Consider the following 20,299-nt stretch of genomic DNA (forward strand, 5'->3'; position numbering starts at 1 on the left):
ATTGATCTGCCCTGTCATACATTGCTTGTCCTCTATGACTCCCCTTAACCATGGAAGATTTCACAACCCTTTTACTTGTGTATCCTCTATGATTCTAGAACCAGAATCAAATGGAGGGTGCTGCTAAATTTGCTGCCTGCTTGGGATTCAGCCTGGCTCCATTGAATTACATTTGCTGAAGCTTTCCTTTGTTTCTGTTTTTGAGGAGCAGATAATTACCTAGGCCTTTTCCTCAAAGGTCAGAGGACTAGGGGGTGGGGTCTTGCCCTGAGGGCAACCCTCCTTCATTCTTTTGTAGATCAGGCCTCCCTTAATCTGCTTAGCTCTTTCAGCACATGCCTTGGCTCCAACATGGAATTTTCCAGTGCTGTTTTGTTTTTTCTTTTCAAATTGCATTTTGTACTTCTTTTCACCCCATTTGATTTTTTTTCATTGTAGACATGCATAAAAGTGATTAATATTAACCATATGACAGAGTCAATATTTGGCTATCTTGAAATCTCTTCTACCAAAGAAATAGGTTTATTTTAAATTTAGCCTCAGAGAAATCTTAGGACAAGGGAAGAGAGCAACTGCAGCCTTCACCAAAACACCCCCAAATGATCTCTAACCTAGTTGCAAATCTCTCGAGCGGGGTGTCTATTGTCTGTATAAATCTCAGCATTACTGTATTCCAGTGTCCTACTAGGATTGCCCATCCATCTCTGCTTACAGCATTCAATCACTTTTCCAGTACCAAATCCCAAACTCTCCCACAATCTTTCAAGAAGCAGTAATGGTCAGATCTGTCACAACAGTAGCACCACTCCAATACTAACTTCTGCCTTAGTTACTTTTATATTGCGGTGATAAAATACCATGACCAAGGCAACTCATGAAAGAAAGCATTTAAGTGGGTTTAGGGTTCCTAAGGGTTATAGTCCATGATGGCAGAGGGAAGGCATTGCAGCTGGAGGAGCAGCTGAGAGCTCACCTCTCAATCCATAAGTAAGATGCAGAGAGCCACACTGGGAATAAAGTGAGTCTTTTGAAACCTCAAAAGCACCTCCAGTGACACAGCTCCTCCCAGAAGGCCACATCTCCTAATCCTTCCCAAATAGTTCCACCAACTGGGACCAATATTCAAATATATAAGCCAATGACAGCCTTTCTCATTCAAAGCTCTACATATATGTGCTTCCTTTTAAGGAAAATAACCTTAAATGAGCAATTGCAAACTAAGGAAAGTAATTACATTGTCATTATGGTGGAGATATTTCTGATTTATGTTGGAGCTAAATGTAGGGGTAAAATATACAAACTGTTCTGTTCTAGGAATGAAAACTTAGTCCTCTCCAGGTAAATGTTCCAGTTCTTTCCATTACTCTGTATTGATTATGACTTCAGGTTCCTTCAACAAACTGATCATCACCCCCTCTGGAACACTATTTTATTTTCATCTTGTTTAAAATGTGATCTCTAGATCCTAAGAGGACAGAATTGTATCCTAATAACTTCTTAGCCAACTTACTTGGTAAATAATTTAGGCTCTGTAGGTAGGTCATAAAGTTTCTGCCATAACCATTCAACTTCCCTGTTATAGCACAAAAGTAATCATAGGTAGTAAAATAAGACAGTGAATATCGTTATGTTCCACTAACAGTTTATTCACTAAAACAGAGAGTGGGATGGTCTTGCCTTATGGCTACAGTTTTCCCATGTATGGCCTTCTTTTCCTTTCTCCTTTCCCCCAAACAGCTGCTCTTTACCTCCTCTATCCCTATTTCTGGATTTTCACAGATGACCTTTCATTGTATGTTAATGGGAGAATAGAGGTCATCTGGCAGAAAATGCAATTTACTTGTCTATCACATGGGAACATGTTACACTAGCATTTGCCCCTGTCCTTCTGTTATCAACCCCTTGCCTATTTGTAGAGTGTTCCTTCTTCTCTCCTTCATTCTACAATTTTTCTGATATTTTAATCACCCCTTCCTACCTTGGAGCTTCACTTCATAGATCTTTGCTTCCTATCTACTGCCTCCTGTTGTTTAGTTGATGTTCACCAAAAAAAATGAGGAAAAGGAAAGAAAGCAAGCCAAGCCACCAAACTAATAATAATAATAATAATAATAATAATAATAATAATAATAATAATAATAATAATAAAACACACTCTGAAAGTTGTCCTCAAGCTCTGCCTCTCCTGCCTCAGATAGCCACCTGTGTCTCCATCTAATTGAGAAATTCAGACTTTCCTTGCTTCCTTCTGCTCTTTCCTGTCCCTCTCTGTCCACTGGAGTGCAGCTTCCACTCCACTGAAAAGCTTTTCAGCAAGATCACCAAAGACTATCATAGCGGAAGCTGACAGTTCTTGTTTACTTTCTTTTTTCATGCTGTTGACATTTTTTTGACCCTGCTTAAAACTCTCTCCCTCTTTACGTTTGGCCGTATCATTAGATATGCTGAGATTTCCTTTTTCTTTACTGGCCACTTCCAAATAATAGTATTTAGAAAACGGTTTTCCCTTTGCATGCTGGATATTTTCCGTACATTTCCCAGAGTATTAAGGTGCCATTCATAATCATTGCACAGATAGAAATGATTTGTCTCCACATACTTTTTAACACATTTGTACAATAGGGCATAGAAGAGGGTCATCAAAGGTCATGAATGAAAGGGATAGTTTGCCCTTTGGCATTTCAGTTGATGGAAAAGCAATTATCCAAATGGAAACAAAATAAAACAGGCAAATTTTGTGATTGATATACCAGAGTATATCAATTTCTGGCTCTTCTACAGGTTGTCTTTACATTTTTGAAGGACTATTCTTGATACGATGAAAACTGCTGATCCTTGGAAGACCTTTTTGATATAATCTCAGTTTTCTACTTTTGCTTTTCTGTATTTGTGTCCCACAATTCATCTCAATCCATTTTTCTTTCTTACCTTTATCGATCAAATAAAAACCACCTCCATATTGTTATTGACATGGAGATAGCAATTTATCTCTCATGATTAATCTTAGGATTCTTATACTGTATATTCTTTCCCCATTTTTATTTCTTGTTGCCATAGGGGACAGACTTGGTGTAGGCTCAAGTGGCAGTGAGAAACCATCTCTGGCACAGATGACCATAATCAACCATTATTTCATAATATATTTACTTTTAACCATGATATAACTAAGTCTGCAACCACAGGAAATTACCATTCATTGTGCATAAAGAAAACTTTTCTACCCTTTGGTTTTTTTAAAAACTAATAATAAGGAGTTCCATATAATGGTTTGAGAGTTCTCTAATTTTATAGCATACATATTTCATGACATGACACTTTTGTAATAAAATTTTAAGTGAGTTTGAAATATATATTAACTATAAAAGTGTCAGAATTTTAAATATGAAAAAATTGGTAATGTTTTAGTATCTATTTAATACAATAGTAATATTATATACCAGCACAGATGATAACAGTTCAAAGATAAATAAAATTTATTTGGTTTTTTATTTTCAGAATGTTCTAGAATTCATAGCAGCACCTTTGTCTAATTACATATCTTTTGTCAAATACAGTTGACCAGTTTTGAATAAAAAGAGTCACTTCTAGCAAAAATGTGTAGACAATACAGATTTTCATAGAAGCAACGTTTCCCCATTGAATACATTTCCAACAATTTGTGGGAATGTTGTAACCAACATAATTTATGGTTTGGGGACTACCAAAGATAGCCAAATTTCTCCAAGTTATCTAGTTTCATATCTTAGCCGTAGGCAGCCTGTATTACTGACTCAGGAGCCCCACTCAGTTATTCCGAATTAAAGGTGCAGGCTTTCTTTCTTTCTCTAATAGATAATTTACCGTACTTTATTTTATCATGTTTCTTCTTTCAACACATAAAAATGACTAATATATCCTTCTCACACCCCGTGAGGAATCACTATCAGAAATACGGAGATGTCAAGCCATGCTACTACTCCTGTAGTAGCTATAACATAGGGACACTATTTTCCCTTTTTGATAACCTAAATTTGCTTCCAATTAAGAACAACCCCTGTACCTATGGCTCGGGCAACATTCTGGAGGAAGGGCAGGGGATGAGTGGCTATTGTAGAATCAGCGGATCAAGACATCTGCTATGAAATTATGTCTACTAGAAAAAAAGCTGTACCCATGAAATCTTACCAACATAGCTGCCTAAATAAGACCTGAACAAGTACAGTACCAATAGCCTTACTGATATGGAAAGGGGGAATTTCATGGGGCTCCAATCTTTGAAAAAGAATGGCAAACAACTAAGGAATAATGAGAGCAGGAAAAATAGTCTTCCCTGGGGATAAATGGACTGAGCAGCTTGTATTAATATATTCAGGCATATATAGGTATGTATGCATATGACATACAAATATGTAACTAAAGAAAATATGCCCATGGTTTTGAGAGGACCAAGATAGAATGCATAGGAAGGGTTGATGAAGGAAAGGAAATGGGGAAAGTGATATAATTATAGTTTATGTTTTAAAAAAGTATGTCATATTGCTCAATAGAATTTTTAGTTTAAGTCCAAATGCATTAGTTATTGTTTCAAGATTTTATGATTTTGCATCATCCATCACAAGATTTTAGCCTTTTTGAAATTAGTTAGACCTTGCTATTTTAAACAACATGTCACACAAAATAGTTAAGGAGATAAAAATGCTATTAGTATAATGTGATCATTGTACATTATATACATATGTCAATTGTCACACTGTACTGTATACATTTGGTGCAATTAAAATGATAAAAATAAATACAAATGCTAAGTGGAGTGTGTTCCCATGTGATAAGCCCACCCACAAACATTACTTTTACAGGTGCATTGTTGAATTGTGTACGCGTGTATGAATATCACAGTATATCATGTACTTTGCATTCTGTACCCCTCCCATTAAACTCTCCTGTTCCTCTTGTTCCCATTAGTCTGCTTTCTTTTTTTCCTTTCCCCAAATAGTCTACCTTCTACTTTCATGTCATATATGTCATTTGGCAACCTTCCCAGGAGCGATAGAATAGTATAAGTATAGTTTTATTTTTAGCTTTGTAAAGAAATTCCACACTGATTCCCATGGTGTCAACAATAGTTTATAATCTTGATGACCTTAGAATCCCTGCAGATTATACACTGAACAATTCTGACTCAGAGTTCTTTGGCCTTTTTCTATCTAATATATAGGTATTCTCTATTCATTGACCTTCCTAATCTTATGGGCATACCATTGAACTTTTTAGTATTTCAAGTCATTGAGTATTTTAACTATATATTACCTCTTTTCCTCTTTCATTCTTTAGTTTTTGCATATATATGTATGTGTGTGTGTGCAGATGCATGAACATGCAGAGGTCAAAGATGAACATTGGGTGTCTTTATCAGTCATTTTGCGATTAGGCACTCTGACTCAGCTAGAATGGCTGGCCATTGGTTCCAGGGATCTATAAACTTGTGTCTGCATCCTAGTTCTGGGATGACAGATGTATACTGGGTGCATGTTTCTTTACATGAGTACTGGGCATTTGAACTCAGATTCTCATCTTTCACAGCAAACAATTTATCAACTAAGCAATATCCTTATCCTCAGCCCTCTCCCTTTGTTTTTCTTCTTACAGAACAGCTTTGTTGAGATATATAGCTGCTAGACCATAAAATTATTCATTTAGAGTGTATAATTCAATAGTTTTTCACTTGTTAACAGAGTTGAACCACCATCATTGCTATTTAATTGTAGAATTTATTATTACCATGAATGATAAAATTATACCAATTAACAGGCATATCCCATCCCTTCTCTCACTCTTCAGTAACTGCTAATCCATTTTTTCTCTGTGCATTTACCTGTTTTAGGTAATTCATATAAATGGAATTATAGACCATATAATCTTTTGTGGTTAGCATCTATCACTCAGCATAAGTGTTCTGATTAATGATTTATTTCTCAATATGTAATTGACTTGGTTAGATGCTTAGAAAATTGGACAGATTAACACTTGTACAAAGAACAATACATGCCTTTTACTCAGGTCAGCTTACCTCAATTGCTTTATCATTCATTCTGTTTATATAGCTAGCTATCATGTATCTGTGTCAAACAATCTGTTTGTCCTCTACTTGGATACCATTGAAGAATATGTTAAATTCTCAGCATTAGGTGGCCGAAGAGATTGCTCACGGAGTAAAGTGATGAGGACTTATGTCTAGATACCCAGCACCATGTACATCTCACTGTAACCCAAGCACGGGGTTGGGGATGGAGGGTGGTCACGGTAGGATCCTCCTGTGTACCCACTGGACAGGCAGTCTCATTGAAACACTAAACTCCAGATTCAATGAGAGACCCTGCCTCAAAAAATAAAGTGGATAGTTAAGAAAAAAATATTCAAAGTCAACCTTTAGCTTCTACATGCAGGCCCACAGGCAGGCACACCCCACTCCATATACATATATCTGCACTACACATACAAAGTAGATGAATAAAAATGGAAATGCTTCATGTCTTACCCCAAAGTAGTTCAGTGTTTATTTACTAGCAATAGGTGCATTATCTTAGATAGCCGCAACAAAGTATGTTCCTCAATTTCAGTAAATTTAACGTAAACATAATTTGAAATATTTTATCTCATCTACTGTCCATTTTCCCATTATGTGACTTGACAGATGCTCATTATAACATTTTCTCTGCAGTATAGGATCCAGACTAGGGTAACAGACTGCATTGAACTGTCATATTCTTGGATAATCCTTGAGATACATCATTTCCAGTCCTATTATTTTGCAATATTGGCAGATTTTTTTTTTCTGAGATAGTGTCATCACATAGCCTATGATGTAATTTTAAGTGATAGAAATTCACATCTCTAGTGCACTAATGTAAAGTATTAAAATCTACACAAGTCATTGATTAATTCACATGTACTCCTAGAACTTTTATGTAACATGGGAAATGTTTGGATTATGTCAAATCTGTATAACATAAACTAGACATAATTTAGGGTCTAGGGTTATTATCATAAAGGATAACAAATTGAATAAAAAGGAATGTAGAACAATGCTTTAATAATTAGAGTATCATAACCAAAGCAGAAGAAAATGAGTATCGAGTTAAAGTGTTAAACCAAAGAGAGTGGGCACAAAGAAATATTGGCTTCTGGTTGTAATTTTCTCTTGAGCCACTGAGGTGCAGTAGATAAGGCCTAATGACCTGAGTTTTAACCTTTCAAACCACATAGCAAAAAGAGAGTACAGACCCTGTAAGTTGTTCTGTGACCTCCTATGTGGTCTTTCCTTCCCCCACAATTACAAATAAATGTAAAAATCTACACCTTTTTCTCATTTGTATGTTTTAGTTAATTAGCATTTGTTAATTTTTTTATTTAGTATAAAATTGCAGAAGTTTTAACTGTCAAAATTCAGGTTCCCAGTTTCAGTGCATATGTTTTTAAAAAGCTATGATCAAATAATCTATGCAATCATACATTTTGATGGGTGCTTTTTGTTCAGACAAATGGATTGTAATAATATCAGGGTAATTATATAGACACATTTCTGAGTCACATCTTTGGAATTTAAATTGTAAAACATGAGCTTATTTTAAAGGAGGAAAAGCTTAATTTTCAAGACCAAGATAATCTCCTAAATCACAGTTGTTTCTCCTGTTTACTATTCTTTGTAGTGCTAAGATCTTCATTAAAATATAAAAGAAAATCCAGCTTGGTATTTGCACATCTTCTTTTCATGGTTTCTATTTTAAAAAATAACCAAAGCTGGTAAGTTATTCAGGGTGAAAAATATATGTTTATGTTCTTAAGTGTGAAAACGACTGAAGATGGTACTTTGTCAAAAATCAGAAAGGCAATAATGGTGGTAGCTAAAGACAGATACTGACTCTGTGATCTGTTTCTGAGGCCATGTTGAAAAAGTAATCTAAATTAGAAGTCGTAGGACATTTAACCGAGTATCTCATGGTTTTAACTCAGAGCTAAAGTCATGTTTGTAAGAAAACACCATTTATATTGGAACTAAAATATAAAACATTGGTCAAGAAAGACAAGAATTTTAACAGATAAATTCAGTTGTGAGGAGATTGCTTTTTCTCCTCTCCTTTCCTCCTACCTCTCTGTCTCTCACACACACTAAAGGCAGTCCGAGGAACAAAACTCATACTCTGTTGCTATGATAATACTAGTTTATTTTGGAATTCCTAAAATAATTCTAAGCTTTTACTATATAACCTAACCTGACCACTAGGAGATTGTTCTAGCAGGATACTCAACTAAAATTAAATATATGGAAGAGAACCAATGGCCTTTTAGCACTATTTTATGTTAGTATACAATGAATAGCATAAAGAAATTATTCAATGAAGGGGCTGCTTTTAGTTCTTACCTTCTTGTTTATTTTAATCCACACTGGGATAGGGAACAAAAAATAACTCACTAATACATTATTTCATGTTGTTCTTATTTCTATGAAACTTGTGCTTTGAAATAGTTTGCTTCTAAATTCTGTAATCATTAGTTAATAATTATTTTCCTCATTCTACCCTTAGCCCTACATAAGTGCCTAGCAAATATGCATTTTAATATGCATTTATTGACATAGTTAACATATGTGCATAATAAAATATAAAGGTCAATTATTTCTGTTATATCTGTTTGGACTTTTAAAATAGGTTAAAAGACTGAATTATTTCCCATTGCTGATCTATTTAGGGGTTAAAATTTCAATTTCAAAACTATGTAAGTCAGTGCATTGCTGAGACACAGGGAAAAAGCATAAGGGTTTCAATGACTACCAGTCTTCAAGGGAATTGTTAGTTCTGAAGAAAGAAACTTTAAACGAAAACATTTCTCTGATCATTATAATAGCTGTAACCAAGGTTAATAACTGGCAAACCCTTGACTAATACATTTAGTATGTTTTGCTTGAGCTGAATATGTCTAGAGATGGCACGTCTGTGCAAAAATTCTGATTAAGTTATTCATCAGCTACTCTGATGCTAACTACTTTTGACAACCCTGGAAGTAGAACTACAGGGAAAACCTCAATTGATTTCTTGGATGGGTTTTTGCATATAGCCAGTAGCAATAATACATAATGCCTCTTTTCATAAGGGCATCAGATATTCATAGGAATTCTGGCATAGCACATAACGGGAAGAGTCAAAATTAGAAATGACACTTATTTTTACTCAGGAAAAAATATTTTCATAAAGATTTGGAAAAGTCAAGTGTACAGAACAATTCTAAGCATTACTATTTAGAGTGCAAAAGTAGAGAGGATTAAAAATGTTTAACAGAGTATATGAATTGTTCCATAAAACTTTTATAAGTGGGAATGAGACACTTGATCATGAAAATGATAACTTAGAAATGAAATTCAACTAGATAAAACTACATTGTCTAGCTGGGCGTTGGTGGTGCATGCCTTTAATCCCAGCACTCGGGAGGCAGAGGCAGGCGGATCTCTGTGAATTTGAGGCCAGCCTGGTCTCCAGATCGAGTGTCAGGATAGGCTCCAAATCTACACAGAGAAACCCTGTTTCGAAAAAAAAAAAGAAAAAAAGAAAAGAAAACAAAAAAAACTACATTGTCTATGGCAAATACTGTAACTCAAAAAACACACAAAAAACATTTGCACAAAACAAGTTTGTTGATCTACCCTGCTCATAAAATCAAGGCTACTACAACAGTCCTTCTTAGATGTTTGGCAGTTGGTCTTATAAAAGATTTCTTTTAAAATGCTATATAAAGTATTCCTTTGTTCCTGCCCATATAATAGTGGTGGATCACTATAATAAAAGTTTCCATGCAAAACTCCTTTTCAGGTGATTTGCACTGAAGAAAATAGAGCCTAGGGGAGTCTAGAAGCTCAGCTCTTCTATATTCTGTCATAACCTTTGAAGCAGAGATTCCTAAAAAATGTTTTCATTTCCCTACTCTCAGAGAACCCAGTCACATATCTAAGCTCCCAGGGAACCTAAAGCATGGAACAATGGTACAAGAGCTTTTGTTGTTATTTTTTTTGTATTTTTCACATAATATTTCATTAGTGATTGGAGAAATTCATACATTGTTTTTTACTCATATTTACCCTCCCACCCAAACACTTTCCATATCCCCTCCTTCCCACTCAAATTTGTGTTTGGTGTTGTTTTACCCCATCAAAGCTAGTGTGTGCTGCCCAAATATTCTTGGATGTATGCCCACTGGAGTATAGTCTACCTACTATTGGCAACACTCTTAGAGAAAAATTGATCCTTCTCCGAGCAGCTAAGCATTTCCAGTAGCTTCTTAGCTAAGGGATGGGGTTGTATGCCCAATTCACTTTTCCATGCTGGAATTTGGTCCTGCCAGAAATGTTTATGATCAATTAATTAGCAAATACCTGTTAAATCTCTATGAGTACTAGGCACCTCAAAATGCCAGCACTGTGGTCCATGTCGATAATATCTGCAGTTTATAATACATATAATGAGGTTCATGCTAAATTCTGAACTCTAATTTTTAATGGATAATCTAATGTGGGAAGGATTAACATGAACTATTTCATCTCCAACCTGACCTATAACACTGGCAATGTTAATTTTTAAAAGCACACGACTCACTGTAAAAAAAAAAAAAACAAAAAGTTTCCTTGTAGGGAAACAATTTGAATGCCCTTGAGGCTGGGACTAGGTGAGTATGTATGATTATGGCAATTTACCAGTTGTGCCTAACAATACTTACTGGTTATGCATCAGAACAATCTCCAGGAGATCACATTAATATCATGTCTATATGTGATGGGGCAATATAGTTGAATATGACAGAGAAATGCCCTTCAAATATAGCAAGAAATGGCATTACTTAAAGTTTGAAATCTCTGTAAATCTGTGACACTGTAAACCAGATGTCTCACTTGGACAGCAGAAGTAGATTTTAGTGTATCCAAGTAACTAAACTTTAGGTATAGCAGAGTCCATTTCACCTTTGGACAGTGACACAGAGCTATCTTCCCCTCAATTTTCCATGAATCGTTTGCTTCAGCATTGGGCAAGGAGAAACAGTTTTGACCCACAGGTACATTTTTATGAAGCTACCATAATCAAAATGCATTAACACATAGTATATTGAGTAAGAGACAGCCCCCCTCCCTTTTTTTAACACAGCAGAGTTACCAATGACTTCGATTGATGATGAGGCAACATAGCAGAATTTTGCCCCTTCTACTTTTCTCTTGCTTCACCTTTAGAATTCTTCTGCCCATTTGACTTTTCCAAAGCCCTAAGACTAAGTTACCACTAGAGAAAGCAGTAGATGCAAACCATATTTATTAAAGCTATTTATTACATTCATGTTCCTAAAATCCTTCTCAGCAGGGAAAAACACCAGCTACTTCATGTTTTTTTTTTTAATACTTTTCTATTCCCAGATTTAAGTATTAGCTCATAAAAAGTTCTGCTTCCAATAGGGCTATCATTGAAACACTTAAATGTCACTAGGGGTTGAGTCTAAAGGGTTTGAAGTGGTACATAACAGGCTCAGCAAACACGACCAGTATTTCTGATTCATTTACAACTTATTCAAAGAAGTGATTAACCAAAAGGATATGGGACAGCAGATCCAAGCTGGGTGGTTTGGTACAGCCTTTTCCTTTGCTACCATCCTTGGTTGTCCTTGTGCTGGCACAGAGCACTTTAATATGTACTCAGTTTGCTTTAGATATGTCTCTCCATCTTTTGAAACAGGGCAGGCTTCCTCTCCATAATTCATACTTCAATTCACCATTCCTACCCAGTAGCACCTGTCCTGACTTTAACCTCTAAACTCTTTCTGTATTTATTTTTATGTGTATATGTGTGGGCTCGATGTATGCATGTGCACCATTTACCTGCAGTGTCAGTTGAGGTCAGAATCGGGCAATAGATTCCCCAGAACTAGAATTATACCATGTGGGTGATGGCAACCAAACCTGGGTCTTCTGAAGGAGCAGTAAACAATTTTAGGCATCTCTCCAGCCCCAAACCTCCGAACTGTCTATTTTGTTAGTAAAGTTTCAATGTGCAAGGGTTTATTGTTTTGTTTACTTTCTAATGTTTATATACATTGTTCTGATATTCTTGTGTTTGCATGAACCATTCATGATCCTTGCTGCCAGGGAAGCAAACGCGCGAACTTTTAGAGCTTGCATATGGGTATGGATCAATAAAGTAGTTGTTTGACTGTTTACTGCCTACACAGTAGTGTTGGTTATATAAAATCAATACATGGAAAAATGCAAGCAAACAACTGAAGAATAACAATAGGCAAGAACGTAGGAATCTCAGATGTGCTGGTACAACTCTAGATGCGATTTGCTTTAGACCTAGTTGTAGTTACTGGCAACCCTTTAATTGGGACAGTTTCAGGGAGCCAAGATGAACGTGAAACAGTTTTGTCCACAAGGTTTTGGTAGTCTATGAAATTCTAAGTAGCCTGAAAGTACTAGACTCCACTCTTTGGGTTCAACAATGTGGAAACTTTGGGCCCAGGCGCCCTGCTGTTCCTGTCCTGCTTTTGAAATTAAAACTTTCAGGAAGTTAAGTGAGTGTATGTATGAGATAGTATGGTGGCAAGTATTTTTCAAGTATGTTCAGTGCATTTCCCAACACTGTGATACTAATCATGTATGTCTGTGAAAATATGTTTTAAATGATTTGGTTTCATATTTAAGACAAAACTGTCACGTTTATGTAGAATTTTTCAGCATACTTGACAGAATGTTTCTTGAATGGTGAATATAGAAGCAGTTGTACATAGTCTTTTTATCGGGTCATTCTTCCATTTGGAAAAGTAAGCACTCGTGGCCTTTATTAGAGTCATTGTAAACTCCCTTCTTTTAAAAGTTGGAAACATAATGGTATCTGGTTGTTGCTGTGGTAGGTTGTAGGCTATTGGACAGGAGCACTGATCTTAAGAAGCATTTGGAGATAAGGTGGACAGTCACTTAGTTTCTGGCATTTTTACTTTGCAGATTTCTATGCATCAGTGAGTAATATCTTAAGCCTCACATACATGCATTGTAGTCTTTTTCTAAGCATAACTAATTCAAACATAGGTGTAATTTACACATCTTGAGTAATTCTTTAACATGATAAAATTTTCTTTACTAACAGTATATAGATTGCATTAAATCCAGAATTCACAAATCTGAAAAAACTCTACTAATACACAAGTACATTAAATGCTCGCTATATGGGAGGTGTAATAAGAAGATGAGATTTTTAAAATTTTATTTTTATTTAATTGCATTGTTGTTTTCTTTTTGGCACGCATGTATGTCTGTGTGAGTGTGCTGGGTCTCCTGGAACTGGAGTTACAGACAGTTGTGGGCTGCCATGTGGGTGCTGAGAATTGAACCTGTGTTCTCTGGAAATGTAGTTGGTGCTCTTAACCCCTGAGCCATCTCTCCAGCCTCAGGAAGATGAGATATTTTTTCTTTTTTCTTTTTCTTTTTTGTCAAGACAGGGTTTCTCTGTGGCTTTGGAGGCTATCCTGGGACTAGCTCTTATAGACAAGGCTGGTCTCAAACTCACAGAGATTCACTTGCCTCTGCCTTCCGAGTGCTGGGACTAAAGGCATGCGCCAACAACGCCCGGCTCGGAAGATGAGGTTTTAAAGCACCGATTTATTGATTAAATAGCAATTGACAGTTAAGCATGGGTTTTTCAAAAATCTCGACACTGACCACATTGTGAAAGACCTCAAGATTCTTAGGGTGTTTTCAAGTCAGAAGTAGTGAAATTAGAGCCCACTGAAAAACCTGGAAAGTATCCTAAAAAAAGTGGCTCATTTCTGGGACATCAGCTGACTACTTCACACATTTGTTCATTATGTTCCTTTATTATTTCATAAGGACAATCACACTTTTTAAATGTTAACATTTAGGTTCTCAGTGAATCAGTGAATAAATTACCTATGCTATCAATTAGAATATGGGTGTGCCCAACCAAATAGCTACACTGCGTTCTCAAACATTTATTGGAACATCAGGAAAAAAAATTGAAACCAATTATGGTCACTTTTGTGTTATCTTTTTTCCTCTCTTAGATTCTATAGTTAGCCTTTGCTCTTTAAAGGTAACAGGAAGACACTGAAAATAACTTTTTATAGGAATTTTTTCCAAATACAAATGGAGTACAAAGTTTGCATTTTTATGAGATTTTATCGAACCTTTATTTGCTGTTATTGTGGTCACCCACCTTATTACCATCTCATCAGGGAGGAGTGTCTTACTGTGTATAATGAGGAAATTGCTCTTTTGAGAAGCCCCATGTGGAGCTACTATAAGCAGAATCTGTGGTGGGTTAAAAGTTCACTGGAGAACCTTGATAAAAGTGTTTTCATTTATGTAAACATCTCATGTCAGAGTCCTTTTGTGGCATGACTCAGAAATTTTATGACTATAAACACAGCTCCCCCCTTATGATTCTTAGTGAAGGACTGTAGAGACAATCCAGTGTTATAGAACAAAGATGTAATATATGCTATAGTAGTTTATACCTGAAAGTAATATTGCTTATATTATATCACTTGACAGTATCCCCATTTGCTTGCCATGTGATCACAAAATAGAGCTGCATGTGATATGACATTTTGCACTGTTGAGTTACATGTAGTCCAAAAGTATCTAAATGTTATGGAAACAATTAAAAAGGATAGCTTGAAATTAATTTTGTGCATAGTTTTCATTTGTGGCACTTTTATTAGTATGTGGGTTCACATTCAAAGACTTAATTCCTTAAAGATGCTATCAGTAAAGCCCCTTTGTGTTTTAGGCTCTTCTGGCTAGAAAAGCATTTTTAGGTAGTTTTCTTGGAAGATACATGAGCTTACCTGTAGTTTCTGGTAACTCTTAATCATGTACAGATAAATAGGCTATTGAGAGAGTTCGCATCATTTCCATAGGTCTTAGGAACAAATTGCTCTTGTAATAGTGCCAGGGGATCCCAAGACAATTAGATACATTTTTTGTCATCTCACATATTTCAAGGAAAAGGTCCTGCTAGACAGGTTTGGTTTGGTTGGATTAATTTTTCAAGATGAGGTCTCTCTATAGCCATCGCAGGCTTCAAACTCATGGCAATCCTTCTGCCTCCACCTCCCAACTGCTGAGATTATAGGTGTTTACCTCCATGATTAGCTCTAGAACATTTTATTGTATCTGTGCATGCTAAATGGGTTTCCATACAAATTCAACTGTAAGTCCTACAAAATCTTTTTCCCTTCAAAGAGGTGTGACATTCTGAATTCTAGTGAGATAGGACTTCTTGTGGGGTTTTTTTCTTTTTTGTTTGCTTCTGATTTTTTTTGCCTTCATTTTGTGTGTTTCTAAATTGCTGAATGGATAACTTCACTGCCAAGTTTATTCAGTGAGGTTGGATTGTGTGTCGTTAAGTTTCTATCTTGTTTGGATTTAATTAACCTATTATGAATGTAGAGGTTAGAGAAAGGTGCCAGGGAATAACCAGACTAGCTTCTTGTGCTGTATGTTAAAGCAATAATTAGACTAGCTTCTTGTGCTGTTATGTTAAGAAAATACTTGAGAATCATTGTAGCAGGCTTTCAGGGTACAATGTGTATGCTTTTTTCACACATCTCTTATTTCCAGACGTTTCTTGTATGTATGTGGTTGTCCTCTGCAGTAGCCCATGTTTAGGAGCCTTATGTAGGAAGCTGTCTTTGTGGGGATACAGTCAAAGCCAGCCTACTTGCCCAGTTCATACTTGAGAGGGGAAGTGGGGATTGAGAAAGGGTAGGTAAAGAACTTAAGAGAAAGACAGCGATACAGGATAGAGTCAGAAAGGTAGTCCAGTGAATACTGAATGCCCCTAGTTTATTCTTCAGCATTCTTAAGTATCCCAACCAAAAGGGGGACTTGGCAGAAGACTTCTATTGTTATGTATAAGAAGCAAACAGATTTTCTTCACTTAATCCTCCCAGCATTTGGTAGCCACACCTGTTATAAGGCCTTCAGGGTCAAGAGTAAACACACCTGAGCCTAAGTCTGTTGTTATTTAGATAAGACATCCTATGTGAAGACTGAAACATTTTGCAGTAGTCTTTTGACTCATTAAGGACCATTTTGAACTCTCTGACCTTGAGGCAAGATGAAGAGCAGCCATCTTTATGAGCTCCGACATATATAGAACTGTCATTTCATAAACTATATTTTAAGTTATTTGAAGGTGAGAATGGAACCTTCTTTTATTTTCTTCTGTATCAATTTCACTTTCAAATGCCCAGTACATAGTCTACAGATGTATGGAAAATAGCAGAAAAAAACTTGACTGTGTAACAGGCAATAATTGAGAAGAAATGAATGATTTCTCTAATACAGTAAGAAAAGTTTGAATAAAAATGTGACTGTTTAGTAAACAGCTATTTGGAAGTTCATATGAGATTTTTTTTTTCAGTTTGCCTGCATGTACTTATGCCTCTCTTCTTTTTCATAATGGATGCTGTGGAAGCCAAGACTTTATCACCTGTTCCAAAATAACGATGAATGAAATGCTGTTTCACTAAACATGTCTTTGTCTGCACATGGGAGTCACTAGCTGAATGTAGTTGTATTGGCAGTTGCAATGTGGGCACACTGAGGTCCAGGAATGCAACTTTCAGTGTATGAATGAGTATATGAATTTGGGCAGCACTGCTCCTTGTTCATCAGGCCCATTGCCTTAAATATTAAACAATGCTGTTTATTTGTTTCCTGTTGTTCCTTGTCTGTTTTTTAAAGTAATAATGACTCAACTTTGCATGATATTTTTAAGTAAAAAATCACATTGTGATTTTTAAGTAAGATCCACACCCTGAGGTTGAGGAGAGCAGAGATGTGATGTGCTTTTTAGTCCTGGGAGTCAGGTTTTCATCTTAAATTGGATGAGATAACTTAGAAGAAATGAACTTCCATTTTTATCTACTCTCAATCAGAACAGTGGTATAGATTTCTATGAAATCTTTCACAATAGTATTCTTTACTTTGTTGCCTTCAATTGTCTGGTTCATTTATATAAAAGTAACGTTAGGGCTCCACTAGAGACATAATTGTTTTTGACCAGTAAAAGATGATTGTGCCTTCTAATTGCCTGCAGTTAATGGTCCTGCTCTTCATCCCACAGAATAATGGAAAATGTCACATTTCAGGGTTCTATGACTCATACAAGGAATGAGTGCATGTGAATAGTGTCAAAACACAGCAACTTGCTGTATGTAAAGGACAAGGTACATAACTAGATATTTCTAAACTGAAAATATTCGCTCATATGGCTTATAAATATACTATTCTGTGCCCTAGGTAATTAACATCATGTAATGAACATTAAGTCTATATTCTTGACCCTGGCTAATGGTCCAGGAAGCAAAGCAAGTGACCTCTGTTCTAAGCTATCATTATCCCATGTAAGAGAAAAATTCATGTTTTCTTTCTGGATTAATTTCAGGTTTTTATTTCCTTGAGCTTGTTTGTTTAGTTTCCCCCCGTAGTGCAGTCTTCCAAACATTTGTTATTTTTCCTTTCATGCAATTTGAATTAATGTGGGTGATTGTGGTAGTTAGAGGCTTTTCTCTCCCAGTTAGTAATTATCCAATCTATAGTTTTATGCCAAACTTAGTGCAACAGAAACAGGAAAGTTGAGACTTCTCAGAAGAAATCTTGGTATAATTGACTACATATGATATGTAGGCATTGATCGGATTAAAATAAATTTACCCCCCCAAATGCTGCAGTCCTGTTAGGAGGTTTTAGTAATGCAACTACCAAATGTCAGCAAGCCTCTGGTATAGTCATCGGCATCTTTTCTATTAACTTACCAAGTCATAAATGCTGAGAATTTCCATTACTTTTGTTGGCAAGAAACTCTGCTTGGGAATTCCTCCGAGGAATTGTTAGCAGATAAAACATCTAGGCTTTGGTGACCTAAAATGAGGGGAAGTGCTAAAGCACTGGTTTGGCTTAGTTTGCTTAATTATTTTTTTTACAATTTGTTTTATTTTGTATTAAAATGCTGATCTTTGGGATCTTTGCAAAGCTAAACCCAAATAAATCTGTGCAGTTCTCTCACAGATGAGCTAGGGAAAAAAATCATATCATAATTCCTGCATTCATTTTATAAGTCTGTAACAGGCAATGAAGTTAAAGATAACTTTTAAACAACAGAATCTTTCATAAAATTCATATTTATGCACAAATGCATTTTAGAGAAACGGTAAGATTAATGTCCCCCAATTCATCCTATAAAAATAAGCCTGAAGATTGGGGAGTTGTGTAACTCTGTCAGTAACTATGAGGCTTCGGTATCCATTTAGTTGAAGAAAAATATGCAGAGATACTGTGGTGGGGGTCTCAGCGATTCATACTTGTTGATTGACTGGGACAGCCTATCTTGACTATTTGAGATCTGGAGGTGCCTAGAGGAAACAATTTCTGTGATAGCCACAAACAGCTTTGATTTTCATATATTCAGATTTATAAAAAATAGAAATATAGAGGCCTCCCCAGTCCTAAAACCAAACACAAGCATTGTAATTCCAGTAGTCTACCACTTGCCAACTCTGGCCTTGAGCAAATTGCCTTATTTTCTGAACTTCAATAAAATATGGTATTATTTAGTCCTAGAATTCACAGAGATTCCTTTTGTGAATTATCTGTCAATCTCTGTGTTCAATAAATACCTGGGCCCCTACCATTCAAATGAGCATTCAACTGAGGATATATTTTAGATAACAAATGTTCTGAATACATCTCAAAACTTTACTATCAAGTTAGAAGTTTGACTTTTGGAAAGGCAATGTTTGTTAGTCCTTTTTAAATGAAACATTTTATAATGAGAAGCATCTCTCGTGTGTGCTTTGTTCCCCAGTTGAATTTGGTTGAGTGTACTTTTTTATTCATTATAGACTGAAAACTTCTTAGTTAAATGAGCTGAAAATACCATTACAAAAATAAAAATACTGTACTTATTTAAGTGCAAGTTTCATAGTATAGAACTGGGATTATTCCAGAGCTTAGAATTTCCAAGGCTCACCTGCTTAACATTAAAAATATATGATCCAGAATCCTATCTTGGAGATATGAGTTGGGCAAAGAGCCATTGGCAATTGCTAGCTGCTGGGAATGGGAGAAACAGTTTTTTTTCTAAGAGTATAACCCCTGATAAGTCAACCATGCTCTAGTGGAAGGCCATTTATCCAAACATGTTTGGGTAGCACAAATTGGCCTTGATGGGAAAACACACACATACATACACACTCTTTCCTACGCCATTGATTCCCATTTTGCCTGTCTCTCAACATCATGAATCAATACCCAAGTCCTAGTTACATCCACATCTATGCCAACTCTGGATATATACTGTTGTTGCTGGAGGAAAATATGCTAAGCTAACTGTTTTACGCCAAATTCATAACTGTTGGCGACCATCTATGGGGAAAAAAAGAGGACACCATACATAGAGTTGAGAGATTTACATGTTATCATATTGAAAGGACCTTAGAACAGTGCCTGGCACCTACTGAAGTTCAGTGTTTCCCTCTTTCTCTTCCTCTTCACCACTAATTTCTCATTTTCCTTCTCCTTTTGATATTATTATGCTAATTCCTCTAGGTAAATTATTGTTGCTTATTTCATGCTTGATCTCTCTTAAAGCACTGAGCATTTCCTTGCTTTTCTCATGGGTAATTGTGTTTTCCTGTGGAGTCCACACAGATGTGAATTTGAGGGAAGGCCAGAGAAGTTGCCCGTTGGTTCGTAATGGTGGGAGATATAGAAAGTGGCATCATCTGTGTATGAACCGTAAGGTCTGGGTAACCTAGGCCACAACTATTTTTTATACTCTCATCTCCGTACCTATTTGACCACTTATATCTCTGTCCTCATGCTCTGTCTTGTTTATATTATTGATCAGTTTCCTTCTTCCTACATAAGGCCCGTCTTTATATTGTTGACCAGAATTCAACTCCATCTTATCAGTTCAAAAATTATTCTGATTGTCTCTGTCTCTCTCATGAAATTTCTTTCTCTGCCATGCCATCCCCATTAGCATATGCAAATATTAATTGCTCCTGTTTACAAAAGAAAAATCATCTTTTTAATTGCATACTTCCCCCGCTTGTACTTGATTTATGCAGGGAAACCTTTCAGAGAATTATATACCCCTTGTCCTCACCTCATCTCATCCCACTCTTTTCCATTCAGGCTTTTATTTCCATCCTTGTCAGTTGATGTTCTGAAGGTCACCCTTTCTCTCCACTTTTCTAAATCTAGTAT

General features: G+C 36.0%; 1 protein-coding gene across 8 annotated transcripts in view; it reads left to right on the forward strand.

Moving 5' to 3' along the window:
* Nucleotides 1-20,299, forward strand: part of Fgf13 (fibroblast growth factor 13) — a 505,513-nt gene that overhangs the window by 435,815 nt on the left and 49,399 nt on the right. The window lies entirely within an intron of this gene.

Source organism: Cricetulus griseus, chromosome X, assembly GCF_003668045.3.
Source record: "Cricetulus griseus strain 17A/GY chromosome X, alternate assembly CriGri-PICRH-1.0, whole genome shotgun sequence".
NCBI lineage: Eukaryota > Metazoa > Chordata > Mammalia > Rodentia > Cricetidae > Cricetulus > Cricetulus griseus.